We start from the raw sequence: 16,017 nt of genomic DNA, 5'->3' as shown, positions 1-16,017 counted from the left end.
TGCCATTCGTAACCCCTTTTTAAGTACGTAAAAACACTCGCGTGATCCAGTTTCCGTTCGACAAATTTTTTTATGTCATCAAAGTTGAAAAAAGAAAGTAAAAGTGAAGTGATTAACAATGTAAATAAGGGAGAAAAAAAAAAAGATCTGTTTAAAATACTTATTGGAAAGCAAAATAATTTTTTAAATATTGCTGTCAAAAATTGGAAAGAAAGCAATGAAAATTTTCGAGATTACAATAGTTTTCTACGTGATCCCACGTCACTTAAAGTTTACAACTTTTATCTATATCTTTAATATTTCTTTTCTATGTGATCTTAGTTTCGTATTTTAGATACGAAACTAAGAACAGCGAAAGTCAGACCTAAAATAAGAAACTATTAACTTGTTTGTAAGTTTATAGACACATCAGTTCCATACTATGACCAATCACAGGTCTTTTTAATGTCAAATTTCTCCAGTAATGACAACTGTTTAAAAATTTATATATTCTTTTTTTCCCTATCATAAATTAAAAATTCAATGAAGGATTTTATTTTTTATGTTTATGGATATTTGTGAATTGGGGAAAAAATGTTCTTGTATAATAAATGAAGCCATATATTTTTTGACCTATCTATACATAAGTGAAAATAATTAAAGGCCAACAAATGAAATGAAAAGCACTAATGGTGTCATAAAGGCATAACAAATGAAGAGGCAAATAAATTTTTTAACACCCCGACTCTCAAAAAGGATTTAATTAACGGGGGGGGGGAGGGGGCAGGATTCTGATCTCCATATATGAATACTTAAAAAATTCGATTTGAAATGAGGCCACTATTACCCTTTTTCTATTAAACAAAATAATTGTAATTGCAGGAAGTTATTTATTTCAAGTAAAAACAAATAAGGTAGCAATGATGAAAATTAAAAGATTGGCAAATGATAGTACAATCTGAATAAGTTGCAGGCTTTTTCATAAAATTCAAATGTATTCGGATACATTGCATTTTAGACACACACAACAACTGTAAATATAGTAGAAATGTATACGCGGAGAAGATGAAACTGATGGAGGCCACGGAATTTCTAAGGTTCAGAAACCAAAATATATATACAAAAACAGCAAGACATTTTCATTCTGTTTCAAATATTTGAACTAAGTTAAAAAAAAAAAAAACATTTAATAATACGAAAATTTTAAAACCCTTAAGTTTTTCAACAGAATCTGTTTAGTTGTCGCCGGATTTTTCTCCAAACTTGATACATTTTTTCATACAGTTTGTTATAAATTTTTAATTTATTATCACGAAAACCACTTAAAATAGCTTATAATCAAATAAAGAATCAAATTGTAACAAATAGCTGTTCATGCATAACCCTATTCTCCATATTTCCATACTATTTTAAATTGACGATGCTTGGTTCACTAATTAATATCTTTTCACATGATATTTCATTCATTTATTTCAATTTAACTAAAAAGAGCAAAATAATTTTTTAAACAAAAAAATTACAAAATGGCTGCCATAACTTAATTTCTTTTTATATGATTATTTAATACTTCATTTCAAATCTACTAAAAATAATGAAATATTAATTTTAAGACATACTTCTTCACATCATATTTCATTATCTGTTCATTTAACACCAGTGATAAAATAATTCTTATTATACACACATAACTGAATTTCTTTTGTGTGATGTACGCAATTATTATAATTTAATTTCTTAAGAGTGGCTGCAAAATTTTCGCTCAACTACAAAGTATTCACCCGTTGAAGGACTTTTATTCTAGCGAAAAACACCCACAGTTTGCAAGCACTCCACTTGCGTTCCTCCTCCAGTCCTGTTTTGATGCCCGGATGAATTATTCCCCAATTTACCCCACTCCTTTCAAAAGCCCCGTCTTCTCGCGAAACAAAAGGCCCGCAATCGGAACCGGGGGAAATCGATATAATTAGGGGATCCATTTAACACGAAGACAGAAGGTGATTTAATCATCCGCTAGATTAATAGAGCGCATCTTCGGAAACAAAGCAATTAAGCCTCAGCGGCAAAACGAGTCTCCGATTTTGTGAAAGAGACGCAATTAAGCCGGAGAAATTAATGATCCGGCTTTCAAAAATCTCTCACTTGCCTCTCCGCGGATAATCGATGAAATTTTGTAAGGTTAATTAGGAAGATTTAAATGTGAGTTAATCATTAAAGTGGTTGGAAGACAATTTTCATCATTAGCTACTTAAGGGGAGGGGAGAACTTGACGCTGCCCCCTCGTCATTTTTATTATTACTTTTTTTTTTTTTTTTGGATGTTCAACAGTGAGGGCATTCATTCAAAATTGTGGATGCCAGGATTTTGCTGCTTTTTTTTTTCTTTTGGTATTTTGTTTGTCATCGAGAGCATTTTCCGAATTAATCAGGACATAACAGTAAGGACAATTAATTAAGAGAAAAACCATTACGTGTCACAAAAACATCCTGCAATTAAAGAAAATTCGCATTAGAACTCCATTAATACCCCTATTTGTTTGAATAATGCACGGAGATCTTGTCTTTCTAAATGACCTATTGAGGATTAATTGCCGTAAAATAACGTCATTCTATTAAATAGAAAGATTTTGGGAATCTGTTCTTGAAGGTTATAATATCATTATTATTTAAGAGAACGTAATTATTAGTTTTGGTTTATTACCACAGCTTCCAAGGTATAACTGTTTTAAGTAAATTCCAAAAAATGCATCAGACATTCCTATTGTAATGTCTTGATTCGGACCGATCAAATAAGATTGTAGCGTAACAAACAATTCTTTTATTTAAGCCTTATATATGTACACAATAACAACTTGTTCTCATCTGGGTTAATATTATTTACAAAATTCACACAACAATTGAAAGTTAATCATGAAATAATTCCTCAATCAATTTGGAGAGTAAACACACACATACACATAAAAAAAAAACAACAGGCTGTTAGCTCAAACGATTAGCACTCCAGGGATAGCTCCAGAAATGCACCCATTTTTATCGGGTGGATCTTAACACAGAAGCCCGAATCACATGCAGCTTCTCACAAAATCAGGAACACCTTCGAACATCCATGTCTCGCCGATTCCTCCTTAACGGCTCTCACTGCTCTTCTCCCCTCTCAAAATAAAAATCCTGCATTTTATTTCCGTCAAATCTCCGCCTCTGACTTTCTCATTGGTCAACTTGAGTTCCTTATCACCCAATAGCTGCTCAGCAATGCTTCCTCCATCGTCGGAATGTCCGTTAATGATTCATCTTTGTAGCTGACCCTTCCCGAACACATGTTTATTATATTCAATTCATCACTAACACCGGCAAAAGTCCATCTGACTTCGATACTTAATGACAACGAATGGTAGTGATCGATTGTTCCTCGAAGATGTGAAAAGCCTATTCATAATGGAAAAAAAAGTTTAACATCTGGATGTTTTGATGTTCTTCTCCCTTGAAGATATGATGGATCTCTTTGAAACGACGAAACACACATATGCTGTCCTTTATCTGGATACAACAAATGACCAGAAACATTGACTAAACTGGCGAAGAGGATCCCCATATGGCGGTCCGGAGGAAACTTAATGATGCGTGGGGCAATAGATGACGTTACATCTGACCGGAATGACAATTATCATGTGACGGAAACGGGAAATGTTGCAACATCAATTCTGTACCATCAACATTCTAAATTTTTAATAAACTGGGCATGAATTGAATGAACTGAACGGAATGAATTAATTTAAAATCACATTTCTGAAAACTAATGAAATGCCAAATATATTAAACAGTACTAAAAGACATGTGTTCAGTGAGAAAAACAATGTTTTACAGGAAATGACGAGAGAGAAAATATATGCAAAATACTAACCAAACTGATAAACATCTTTTATAATCCGTCTTTAATTTATATTGTTATTCACAAAAAACAACCCCGAAAATAATATACAAAAAATATCTACAATCGGTATTTCATTCATGCGATAAAATTTGATAATCTGTGAACAGATAATACATTCATTCAAATAAATCCGTAATTATCAATAAGATATTTGATACAATACGATTATGTAAATACACCATCGTTGTTTCAAAACCGCCTCTGGAGTATTTCATTCAACATAATGCAACATGTTTGACAAACGAATATTTTTAAATGTTTTGAACAACAGAAAAGTCTGAAGGAATGTGCGGATTGCAATGGAACGCTAAGCATATTTGAATAAGTGGATTATGAAATGGATTTGGAGCTTTCAATCTATTGATTCTTTTGTGACGGATGAAGATATATAACGAAAGCGAGAGATAAGAAAAGATGGATTACGCTTTTATTCTTCGAATATTTTAGAAACGGAATTTTTTCCCCACTTCATTGGATTTTATTTATTATAAAGCCAAAATCAATTTATTTCAGATAATCGAGACGAACTGAATAGGAAAGAAAGATCAACAGCAAGAGAAAATGTTAGGAATTTGTAAGCCAGAAAACTTCTAAAATGCTCCATTATATGTTTTTTTATGTCTAAAAAGTTTAAGAATTTTAATACAATAGCTTAGAACTTGCTATAGCTTTTTTTCTAATTTATATTCACTTATTTTTATCATTTTAAATAACAATAACATGATTGTAAAAGTCCAATTTTGTTACAAGAATATAATTAAAGTAAAGTAACAAGTATTATGTCCGGTTAAACAGTAAAATATTCGCACTTACAACACACACACACACACACACACACACACACACACACACACACACACACACACACACACACACACACACACACACACACACACACACACACACACACACACACACACACACACACACACACGAGTCTTATCCATACTTTTTTAAGACACAGCTTATTTCACGTCGGGTTGAAAAAATAAAATGAAGTACAGATTTTTTACCTCTTTTCTCAGATTAACATTGAATTCAAAAATTGATACTGCTATCAAAACCACACACGAAATCTTATTTATTTAGTATGCTGTATTTTATCGTTTTCACATATATATGGAAATACATACAAACAGCCTTTTCTTCAAAACATTTAAAAATAAATCTAAAAATTGGATATAAAAATCATATATTAAAATAATATCCAATAATAGTGATATGTATTTGAGTTTTCACATTTATTTAGACAAGGATACATAGATCGAGCTGTTATTCAACCCTTGATGGATGCAATTTAGACTTTGATTGACAATTTCAGTAATAAAACCAAATGCCGAATTTCGTCTACTAAGCTTGCAGAGTTTTACAGTTATTATGGTCAGATGGAATTTCAAAGTTTACTTCATGGACTTAGATAAGTCCGAAACGTTGATAATGATTAAAAGTTGAGGTGAGATTTTTTTAACAGTTATTAAATTTTTTAATGTATGTACATATTTTGTAAACTAAAAAGAAAAAGTTAGAAAAATAATTTCTCTAATTCAAGCTTCACTTGTTTTCAATTTAGATCGAAGCCAGGATGCCTCACACAAAACGCCTCTAATTAGGGGTCCTCCTTGTCATCCAAAATGGAGCTAACAAAACACTATCATCAATACTATATATATATATATATATATATATATATATATATATATAAGGTACGTTCCGTCATTAGGATGGAAGCAATTCGGAATCCCCAACCTATTTCAGTACTGACTGTGGAAGCAAGAAAAGCTTTATTATCACATTAACTTTTCATATTCATATTCAAAGTACCCTCCAGAAAGAATGGTTAGAAGATAATTATATGGAAATCCCCCCACCTTGTTAAAGCATTTGAGGTGAATTCAATGACCGAGTTACGGCGACAAAATAACATTGGTTACTGCGACGGACAAAAAATAGCTCTTATTACGAACACTTCATGCGCGGACCTTTTATAAGGAGGTACTATCTGTCATCAAGAAGGAGTTGCACTTCCATTTTTGTACCATCCATCGAATACGAAGCCTCTCATCCCCATATCTCAAGTGCCTACCCCTTTACAAAAAGTTAAAAGATAAATGAGAAAGAACTAGGATTTATTTATTATCTGTATATCACTCAATGTGACCCCGATCTCCTCCTTCTGAACGACAAGTCATGTCACCGACTCTCCGCCCCGCCCGAAGGCACACGGATAAAATAACTGAATGATCGGACCGCATCTACAGCAAAATTGCGCAGGAATTGTGGTTGAGTCCTAAGGGCCATCACTGGCCACGGTACAACCCTTCACTAAGGAAGTACATCCCGTCATCGATTGAAAGAGCCCCTTTTCGTGTATTCACCAGGGTGGCGAGATCCAACCACCATATCGGAAGCATATCATCTTCATTTCGAGTTGCCCTCCCCTCCCCCCCCCTGGGGGGACCTTTTAAAAGGCAAAACAGATTAATCTTAAATTCTGTAGTAATTTCTTGCTAGAAATGTAAATAAATTCGTTTCACAATATTATATAAACATTCGTAAAGCAACTGTAACAAAATAAACTAAATTCTGTGAAATGCCCTTAAATAAATACTTTTTCGTCTTATTTAATTGGATTCTATTTGTGCTCAAATACACCGCGCATTTTTTTTTTTTTCATGCAGGCATAAACCACTTTCTCTCAGTCCGTCTCTCACATCTGCCCAAATCCCTCTTCGGCCTTTTACCTGAACAGTAAATCCTCCGATAATCAGGAGGTTTTTTCAGCCTGACGCAAATCCCACTTCAGCATGCTTCATTAATTAAGGGACGAAGACGTGGACGGATTAACACCTCCGCATGTGGTGACGTCACTTCCCTAGGCGAGGGTGGCGGCCCGTGAAACAATGCAGAAAAGAAAATGAGCCCTCTGCTGTGATTTTTAGAACGGAGAGACAGCTGGGAATGGCGAAGCCGATGAGATGATTTCTCCTAAGGTTTTTATTTGTATTTTTTTACGGTAATAGAAGAAATGTAGTGATGTTGTGTTCGTTTTTTATACAACGATGAAAAGCTAAAGTAAGGGTTTTTCAAAATAATTGATGTGGTAGATATTATCCAAAAATCGAATCTGTATTTTAGATGCGTTTTTCTAGACCGATTAAACAAAAATCTGACACAGAATTACAATCGTAGTTACAAAATTACATACCAAATTTAAAATATTTAAGTAACTGCGTTTTTGAATTATCGCATTTACAAACTTCCTAAAATACAGACGAATAAATGGTCAACCCTTCGTTATATTTAGCTCACATTTCGACAAGGGTATATACACTATAGATGTTAAATATGTGTACCAAATTTTACCCATCTAGCTCTCTTCGTTTTGTAGTTATTGTGTAAACCTATATTCGAATGGCTGGACAGACAGACTTCCTCTGAACGGATATTGCTCAAAATGTAAAGAACGTATCAAAAATTTCATCCGTCTAGCTGAAAGCATTTTTTGAGTTATCTTTGTTATAGACAGACAGATGGACAGACGTTTTTGAACTCAACTAGGTCTAAAACTTAAAATTCATCAAAATTCTCGAGTTCGAATTTTTTAACAATTACTATTTTTTCTCTATACTACGTATGCTAGAAATTAATAATTGAACATGAATCAAGAAAATTGCACTATCAGTACATAACTCTTCGTTCTGAACACGAGATTCGTCCACGAGACTTTCGTGCAACATAAGTATATGTGAAATAACTGCAACACCCAAAGCAGTAAATTTTATCATGATTGTAATGTCAGGTGACAATACATCACATAGCTCGGATTTAAATAATAACTCGCACTGCTTTAAAAATGGCAATGGTTATGTGTATCAATAAATCTCAAAATCTTTCAAAATGAAAAAGGAGTCGATAAGAAGATTTAGTAATATGGAGGATTATAAAAATAAAACTTCTTATGCTGATAAAAAATAAATAAACGATGAAATTTAGCAGCTTATACAGTCTTTGAAAAATTTATTAGTTTCATCCTTGCAATGTACTGATTGATACCGCAGTTTTGTTGCAGACAAGCCATTTTTCAAAAAGGAAGTTGAATTTTCAAAAATAGCATAGAAAATGTTCCCCTTTTTTGATTGATGCTTTCAGTCAAAAACTGAAATAAGGAGGTTTCTACAAAATTTATCTCACAAAAGCATGGGGAATAAATTAACTAAAGTTAGAAATACGATAAAATTCGTAGATTGGAAGATTTAAATCTTATAAGTAATATTTTCTCAATAAATTTATAAAAAATTATTATTTCTAATGCAACACATTTTTGTAATGTTCTATAAGTTAAACAAGTGTGTTTTTAACGAATTATATATATATTTTTTTTAAATAAAAGAGATAGTTCGCCAATCACATTTTCACATTTTGTTCCATAAATCAAAAGAAATAATTTGGATTTTGATAGTACTGTTGAATTTTGTAAACAACTTCTTTTATATAGAATATATAAAAGAAGTTCTTTTATATAGATTTTTCTTTATATTACATCACATTTCTTTTCTTTTTATATAGAGCTTCTTTTATATTCCTCCACCCCCCCAGGGGACACATCGAAATGAAGATGAGATTCTTCCGGTATGGGGGTTGGATTTCGCCACCCTGGAGGGTACATTAAAAGGTGGGGTCTGGCTCCTCCCATTGACGATGGGACGCACTTCCTTAGGGAAGGGTTGTACCGTGGCCAGTGATGGCCCTCAGGACTCAATCATAGTTCCCGCCACTTTTGCTGTCGCGGCGGTCCGGTCATTCAGCATTTATTATTCGTGCGCCTTCTAGAGGATCGGAGAGTCAATGATATGACTTACATAGAAATGTTTGGTTATTGTATTAATAAAATGTTTCCACGAAATCTCTAAATATATATATACTTTTAGATTTAAATTCAGGGGATAAATTAAATACTTTTATGACAACAGTAAGCACTAAAAAAATATTATTGTAACAATTGATAACTAAATGCGTATATTCTAACTTGGAAAGTGATTTAGTTTAACATATCATTTTTGACAGTTTGAAATCCCATAAGATATAACTGCATTGATTCGGCGGCTTTTAACTACACTGTCTTCAAATTAATCGAAATTTAACAAAGCAGTGCGAAAAATAAAACTATTCAAAGTAATTTTTAAAAATTAAAATTATTAATTTTATATAAATTAATTAATATTCTTTGAGCATATATAATAAAGAAATTTCAGTACTTTGAAATACACTCAATCCTAAATAACAAAAGTGAGAAACATAATATGTTTTGTTTTTTATACATCATTCTTATCGCACAAAAAATAATAGAGTCGCTAAATAAGTGTAAAAAAAAATATTTACTCACTTTATATGCAGAAAGAAACGAAGTCTAATTCCGTCTTATGCTTACAACAACTCTTCTCATCAAATACGATTTCTGAAAATAACAGTCAAGTTTTAGTTTGAGCGCTATATTTCTTTTACATAAATTTTTTATTGCTACGTTGCAATAAGAATATAAACAAATTTTTACAAGCTTTGAAAATTCAATAAAGTACGCATCTGTTGATCTTCAATGTAAGAATTCTCGTTCTTTTTCAGATAAGAACGTACATGCTGATATGTTGTGAAGGAAAAGCATTTTAGATATGAAACAAAGTTACTTAACACTTTCATAGGTAACTTTTCTTCTTTCAGATATGTCTTAGAAAGTTCAACCTATCTAAACTGGCATAAGAGACAAATTTTAGCCCACAGAAACCTGTAATTGGAAGTATCTGAAAGACGAGATATCTCGTCGGTAGCGTTGAAAATGTTAAGTAAAATGTATAAAGATCCATGATATTCTACATAAAGCATTTTCTTCAAGAATACGTTATGAGTATAATTGTGCAATAAAAAAAACTAACCTTAAGCAAAATAATGCTGAAAAAATTATTTATGTTATATTTCATTATAACATAAACAATTTAATATAAAAACATAACATTAAAAAAATTATTTAAGTTATTTTCAAAAACTTGGAGATTTGCCAAAACCTTGAGTCCGAATTTTTTTTTTTGACGATTGCTATACTTTCTTTATTTTTTGTAAATGGGAAAGTAATTATTCCCTTTTTATCATGTAAAACACAATGAACGGACCAACTTAACTACCGCAAACAATAAGAGATAAAAATAATTTCTTATAATTTTTTAAATTTTGAATTAACTAAAATAAAGAGGTGCAAATTTTACTGTAATACAATAAACTGTATATGTTACCGTTAAAGTATGAAATCCGTTATTTTCTAGAATACCTAGTTATTCCATGAAATAACGGACCATGTCCGTTAAAGTGTAAAATTCATGGTTTAACTAGTTATATCATAGAATAACGATCTGCAGCCCGTTAAAGTGTAAAATAATCTATATCATATCTCGCACAACAAATACATTTACCTTCCACCCCTACTGCATTTATGTTTTTGTTTGTTTGTTTTAGAAATAAAAAATGTTTTTGTTTTAAAAATAAAAAATGTTTTTGTTTTAGAAATAATGTTCTTTGTAATTCCAAGTGTCATTTTAGTAATCCTTGTTGTAACAAATGATTTTATGGTACGTTTCCATAAATAACATTTATAAGCTGCATAAATTAGATAAATTGCTTCTTTTTCATTTTAATTGTCTATCATTAGTTTAATTTCATTTTAGATAAATTGTTTATTTTACACTTTACCTGTCTCTCATTAGTTAATTTATAGAATACCTAGTTATTTCATAATAGCTTTATATATGAAATAACTGCATTATATACTTTAACGGTAACATATATACAAATTTTAGACAGTATTTCAACATTCAGTTTCAGGGTTTTAAGAAACAATTTGATTCAATTAAATTCCACTATAATTAAATATACAGTTGCCTCTTACGGGCTACTTACTCAAAAGAAATGATCTTAACGTTTTAAGTAACCCTTTTCTATTTAGAATATGTTAAACAAGTACCCAAAGAAAACACCATCGATATTTTTTTGAAGTTCAAATACATCAGTATGACTAACGACACACAAAGTGTGGTTTAAAGCACATGAACAATCAAAAGGCGGGATGGTTAGGGAAAATCATTGATGCTTGATTCTTCAAATGAACGCTCGAGAAAATGCTTATTTCACACATTTTTTTTTTGTGCATTACATATCTAACGAAAGCAATTATTTGATTAATCCTTGGTAAGCAATATAGTTCATTTACGTGTGATTAATTGTCATAACATTACTCAAAAGACTCGTTCAAGCGAAAAGTTTTCGGCTAATTTAATTACCGCAAATTCTCATTTAACTGTTCATGCGTTATTCAGCTGAGAGATATACTTTACTTCAAAGAGGAGTTTTCATTCTCTTTTAAATTTAAGATGCATCTCAAAGCTGCTTTTGCCTATCAATTCAGTTAAAGTAATAGTTAAATTTCAACTAATTAGAAAAGCTAAAAAACTTTAACTAGCAGAGGAACTCACAATGAGTGACGTGTTTAATTAATTAGAGAGAGATGACTAATTTAAAAGAAATAATTAAACCATTTAATTTAATCCAAACATACAGTTTCAAATGCAAAAAATAGTTAGAAACTGTTTCAAGAAAATTAGATAATGAGATTTTTGCTCTACCTGCAAAATATACTTTTCAAGGATGAAAATTATAAGAGTTTTTCCGAATTTAGAAGTTATAAATTTTATGATACTAACGATGAGTGCTATTCTGATTTCAAAGAAAAACTATACGCCAATGATTTATTAACCCTCTATCTGCGTATCCCGCGATTTTCGCGGGTTGGCATCTAGTCAATTTTTCTGTTTTATCCCGCGTTTTTCGCAGTTTAGATTGTTTATCTTTACGATTACAGATTTTTTATTGTGTCATATTATTATAGTGTAACATATAGTATCAGTTCACTTTCTTTGAAAAATATGTGAACTTATTTGCAAACATCGCATCTAAATAGTGATTTTAAAGAATTACGCTGCCAGAGGGTAAAGCTGCAATTACCACAGATAATTCCGTAATTCTAATTCAGGAATTCCTATTATACGAAATTCTTATTATACGGAAATGTATATGAAATATAATATATATAATATAATTACATTTGTAATAAAAAAAGAACAATATCAAATAAATATATCATGATTTATGTTGTTTCCTTTAAGTACCTTAGGTTTATAATTCGAAATATTCTGAAGAACGTACAATCACATTTTTATGAGTTTCTACTTTTTAAACTCATTACGGTGATTTCTTTAATTCGCTGTTGAATATTTAGAAAATAATATTCATTTAAAATTTCAATCATAAATTTTATTGTGATTTCTCAATTAAAGAACACACATGTTTCAATAATGACTCAATTATTACAACAAAACTTCAAGGCAAAAACTGATTCCATATGATTCTTAATGGTGAACATTGATTTAATTATTTCAGTACTTTTCATTCAGAAATTCTTTAAAAATCAGAAATTCTTAAAGTAATTAAGATAAGCAATGAAATTAAAACTAATCAAAAACCACTCCTAGGATTAGAATTTCGAACTTTTAGTGTCTATCCAGTGTATTCGCCCGCAACGCGATGCACATTATGCCTTTTGACAGTTAGGCACATTCTTATAGAGTGCCCAAGTTTTAATTCCCAATGAACTCAAAGTTTTCATTCTCCTCACATTATTTTAAAAGACTTCGTTCATAAAGAACCTCATCATCATCTTATCTTTTTAAAAATGATTGGTTTTTTTCTACCTTATACGAGTATTGTTCATTCTCTTTTAATGCTTCAAACCTATACAACAGTTACAAATAAATCTAGAATAGAATATTTGTAACATTGAGCAGAAGTTTTGATTAACCTTTTAAAATGTAACCATACTTCTTTTTATGAACCATATGTTTGCATATACCTTATGGTTGGCGTTGCATAATCAGAAATGGTTTTAGTGCCAGTACACTCCATCAAACCCAGCCCAAACCTAGTATATTAAATGCAGACAAGACTTTAAAAGTTTTGAAAGCTATAGTTTTGACATATATTAATTTAATGTATAAAAATAAAGAGTCACGAAACAAAAAATTCTACAATATGATAAAATATTAGTTCACCAATGTTTTAAACTATTTGTTAGATACGCAAAGTTTCCCTCAAATAATAATTTTTTTTTGGATAAATCTTTATATTTTCCCACGCAAAATAAACAAAGGGTAAACTGTTTCCTCTGCCATCAAAACTTCCGACTCTCCGAGCAGTTGCAACCACCGCACTAGTACTATGTCCATAGAGCGGGAGGGGAAGAGGTGACGAAAAGATCCCCACAAAAGTGTCCAATCATCGATGCAGTTAATCGTTCCGGCCGGCTGCAACCGCGAACCGCTGCTGACAGCTCCCGTGTCAATTAGCGGACGGATGGAGTGTTTATTTTGGACGAGCAATAATCTATGGAAACGAGGAAGACGTGGCATCTATTGCCTCGTCTGTCATCGAGGAGGCTCTCTCTTCGCATAGAGGAGAGGAAAAATAAAGGCGCGCGAATGGGTGAGAGGTGAAATATTTATGAATAAGTACGGTCCGAGAGAGTTATGGAATCATAAGGATGAGGAAAGATGGTCACTCTCAACGGGTTATTCCGCCGTAATGGGCAGCTGTATGCTTCAGCTGTACCTCGACTAAAAGAAGATGTAATAAAGGCATGAACGTAAGCAGCAGATAATAGTAACCAGTCAACATCATTTTCATATTTCACTATATATGAAAAGGAATTATATTGTTAAAAAATTGTTTCTTAAAGAAAACAAAAAAATAATTCAGTATTAATGAGTCAAATTTTGTAAAAATGGAACTCAAACTGTCTCGTGAAAATCATCACAGTAACTATCACAATACATTATGAATGTCGAGGTTCTTGCAACGACTAATGTAGATGAGCACATAAAGGAATTCGGTATTAAAATTTTCAATGAAAATTGAATGTCTTTGCTCATGATAAAGCACACAAATTATTTTTTAATATCTTCCCTTGGGTTGCTAGTTCGAACCCCGGCGGCCCAAGACTCTTCGTGTGTGTGGTGGCTGGCGCACGTATAAATCTGTCGTGGTCACAAAGTCCTCCATGTCAGTGATTTAGGTCTAAATTGCGATCTGTGGAATGAGCGAATGAAATGCATGAATGAAGTCAGCCCCGTAAAAAGAGTTTGTGACGTGTGTGTAGCTAAGACGTACTCTTAGCCCTAGATGGCGCATACTGAGAAACAAGAGACACACCCTTGGCTTAAAATCACTGACTTCTAAAGTCAGTGGGCTTGTCTATGACAAGTGCCATTAGAAATAACAACAACTTTTTAATATTAAAATTCTTTAAACACAAATTGTATCCAAATGGTCATGTTTGATTTTTTGAAATGACTCAACTTTTATCGTAATAATTCTTTGAGTGCACATTTATTTGGAAAAGATTTTGCATTTGAAACATATTTAATTGTTTAAGCCTGTAAAGCAGTAGATTCTTATGCAAGGATTCATTTACTTTATATTATTCATAATATATAACTCCAACATAATAATTAGACAATTAATATTACAAAAAATTGATACAAATAAATTCAAGTTCAATAATTAACAAATTGTTAATAATTTTGAAGCACGTGAGAGTTTTCAAAACAAGTATGTAATTGGCCTTATTTAAACTGCTAAGTAAGTAGCCTTCATTATTTAAATTTTACATCAGCTGAGTTGTTTTTTTCTCCCAAATCCATTTATCTACTTTTTCATGAGAAGAAGTAGATAAATGGATTACTATCACTACTTGATAAATGAAGATTTTCCACGGTTTGATATTTTTTTTACTATCATTATTACTTTTAATTTCGCTACAGTATTCGTCATTTTTCACTTTGAAATTCCCCAGTGTATCTCAAAACAAGGTTCATTGAAATGCTGAAATTATTTCTTCTGTTGCAAATGACACCAATTACTCTAAAATAAATAAGAATAAGCAATCTAAATACTGTCTTATCATCGTCATGAGCGAGAATGGCCAAATAAATACATAACGTTCTGATACTTTAAATGCATCCAAAGTGTTAAGCCCCGGTGGCCTGGTGGCAAGGTCTCGGCTTTGGAACCGGATGGTTTCAGATTCGAGACCCGATTTCACCGAAGAACCGTCGTGTAAGTGGGTCTGTTTGCAGGTTAAATCCGTCGATGCCAAACGTCCTCCCCCGATCACACTCCACGTTGGTGTGGTGTGGAAACTTGGAGAGAGGGAGTGCCAGCTCAGGTGTCGTCCTCGCCATCTGACCGTGGTTCAAAATTACGAGGTCTGTCCCAAAAGAGCCCTAGTATTGCTTTAAAATTGAGGCATTAATATAACTAAACTAAAGCATCTAAAGTGTCATACGATGTTAATTGCACTCTTAAATTTCTATTGCAAATATCTCGAAAACTAAAGAATATACGCATGTATAAGTTGATTTTTTAAAATTTAAGAAAACGTTTTTAAATGTGCAATTTTTTACATGCTTTTTTTTATTGCGTCTTTAAAAAAATTAGTATGTTTTTTACCAATTGCGTCAGTAAATAATTATACAAAAAATCGTTTAAAAATTATACCATTACCGAGATTATGAATGAAGAGGGATTGGATTATATATAAAAAAAGAAAGAAATCGATTCATTTCGAGTATTTTAAAAGGGCATCCTGAAGCATCCCACTCCGCGATGACAAGTGGTTTTGAAAAGAGAAACTTAACAATGAATCGACTAACGAGGCTTTTTTATCCCGAAAGCCTTCTCACCACGCGCATCGAGGCCTGGCGATGACGTCTTTTGTAGCCGGATGACAACACAATGAGTTTGCAAACTTCCCTCGGCCTTATTAATAGCAGTTCCACAGAATGGATGTTTCCAGAAAAATAAATAAAGGAATGGCAAAGTAAATACGCTCAAAAAAGGTCGATCGGTGGAAGGTAGGTTTAATATCTGAGGATAAGCCTTGGGTGACTGATACAGTGCGGGAATCATTCTACGTAATGATGATGGAGGATTTTTTTTTTTTTTTCGCAAGCAAATACA

The 16,017-nt window shown here is 32.1% G+C and overlaps 1 protein-coding gene across 1 annotated transcript in view; it reads right to left on the bottom strand.

Moving 5' to 3' along the window:
- LOC129981734 (nuclear receptor coactivator 2-like) overlaps positions 1-16,017 on the bottom strand; it is a 378,069-nt gene that overhangs the window by 181,813 nt on the left and 180,239 nt on the right. The window contains exon 2 of the mRNA XM_056092698.1: positions 9,290-9,361. The gene's annotated coding sequence lies outside the window, so the exon portion shown is untranslated. The remainder of the gene's footprint in view (positions 1-9,289; positions 9,362-16,017) is intronic.

Source organism: Argiope bruennichi, chromosome 8 (genome assembly GCF_947563725.1).
Source record: "Argiope bruennichi chromosome 8, qqArgBrue1.1, whole genome shotgun sequence".
In the NCBI taxonomy this organism is placed as follows: domain Eukaryota; kingdom Metazoa; phylum Arthropoda; class Arachnida; order Araneae; family Araneidae; genus Argiope; species Argiope bruennichi.
Note: the sequence above shows the minus strand (reverse complement) of the source record. Positions and strands in the feature narration are given on the sequence as shown.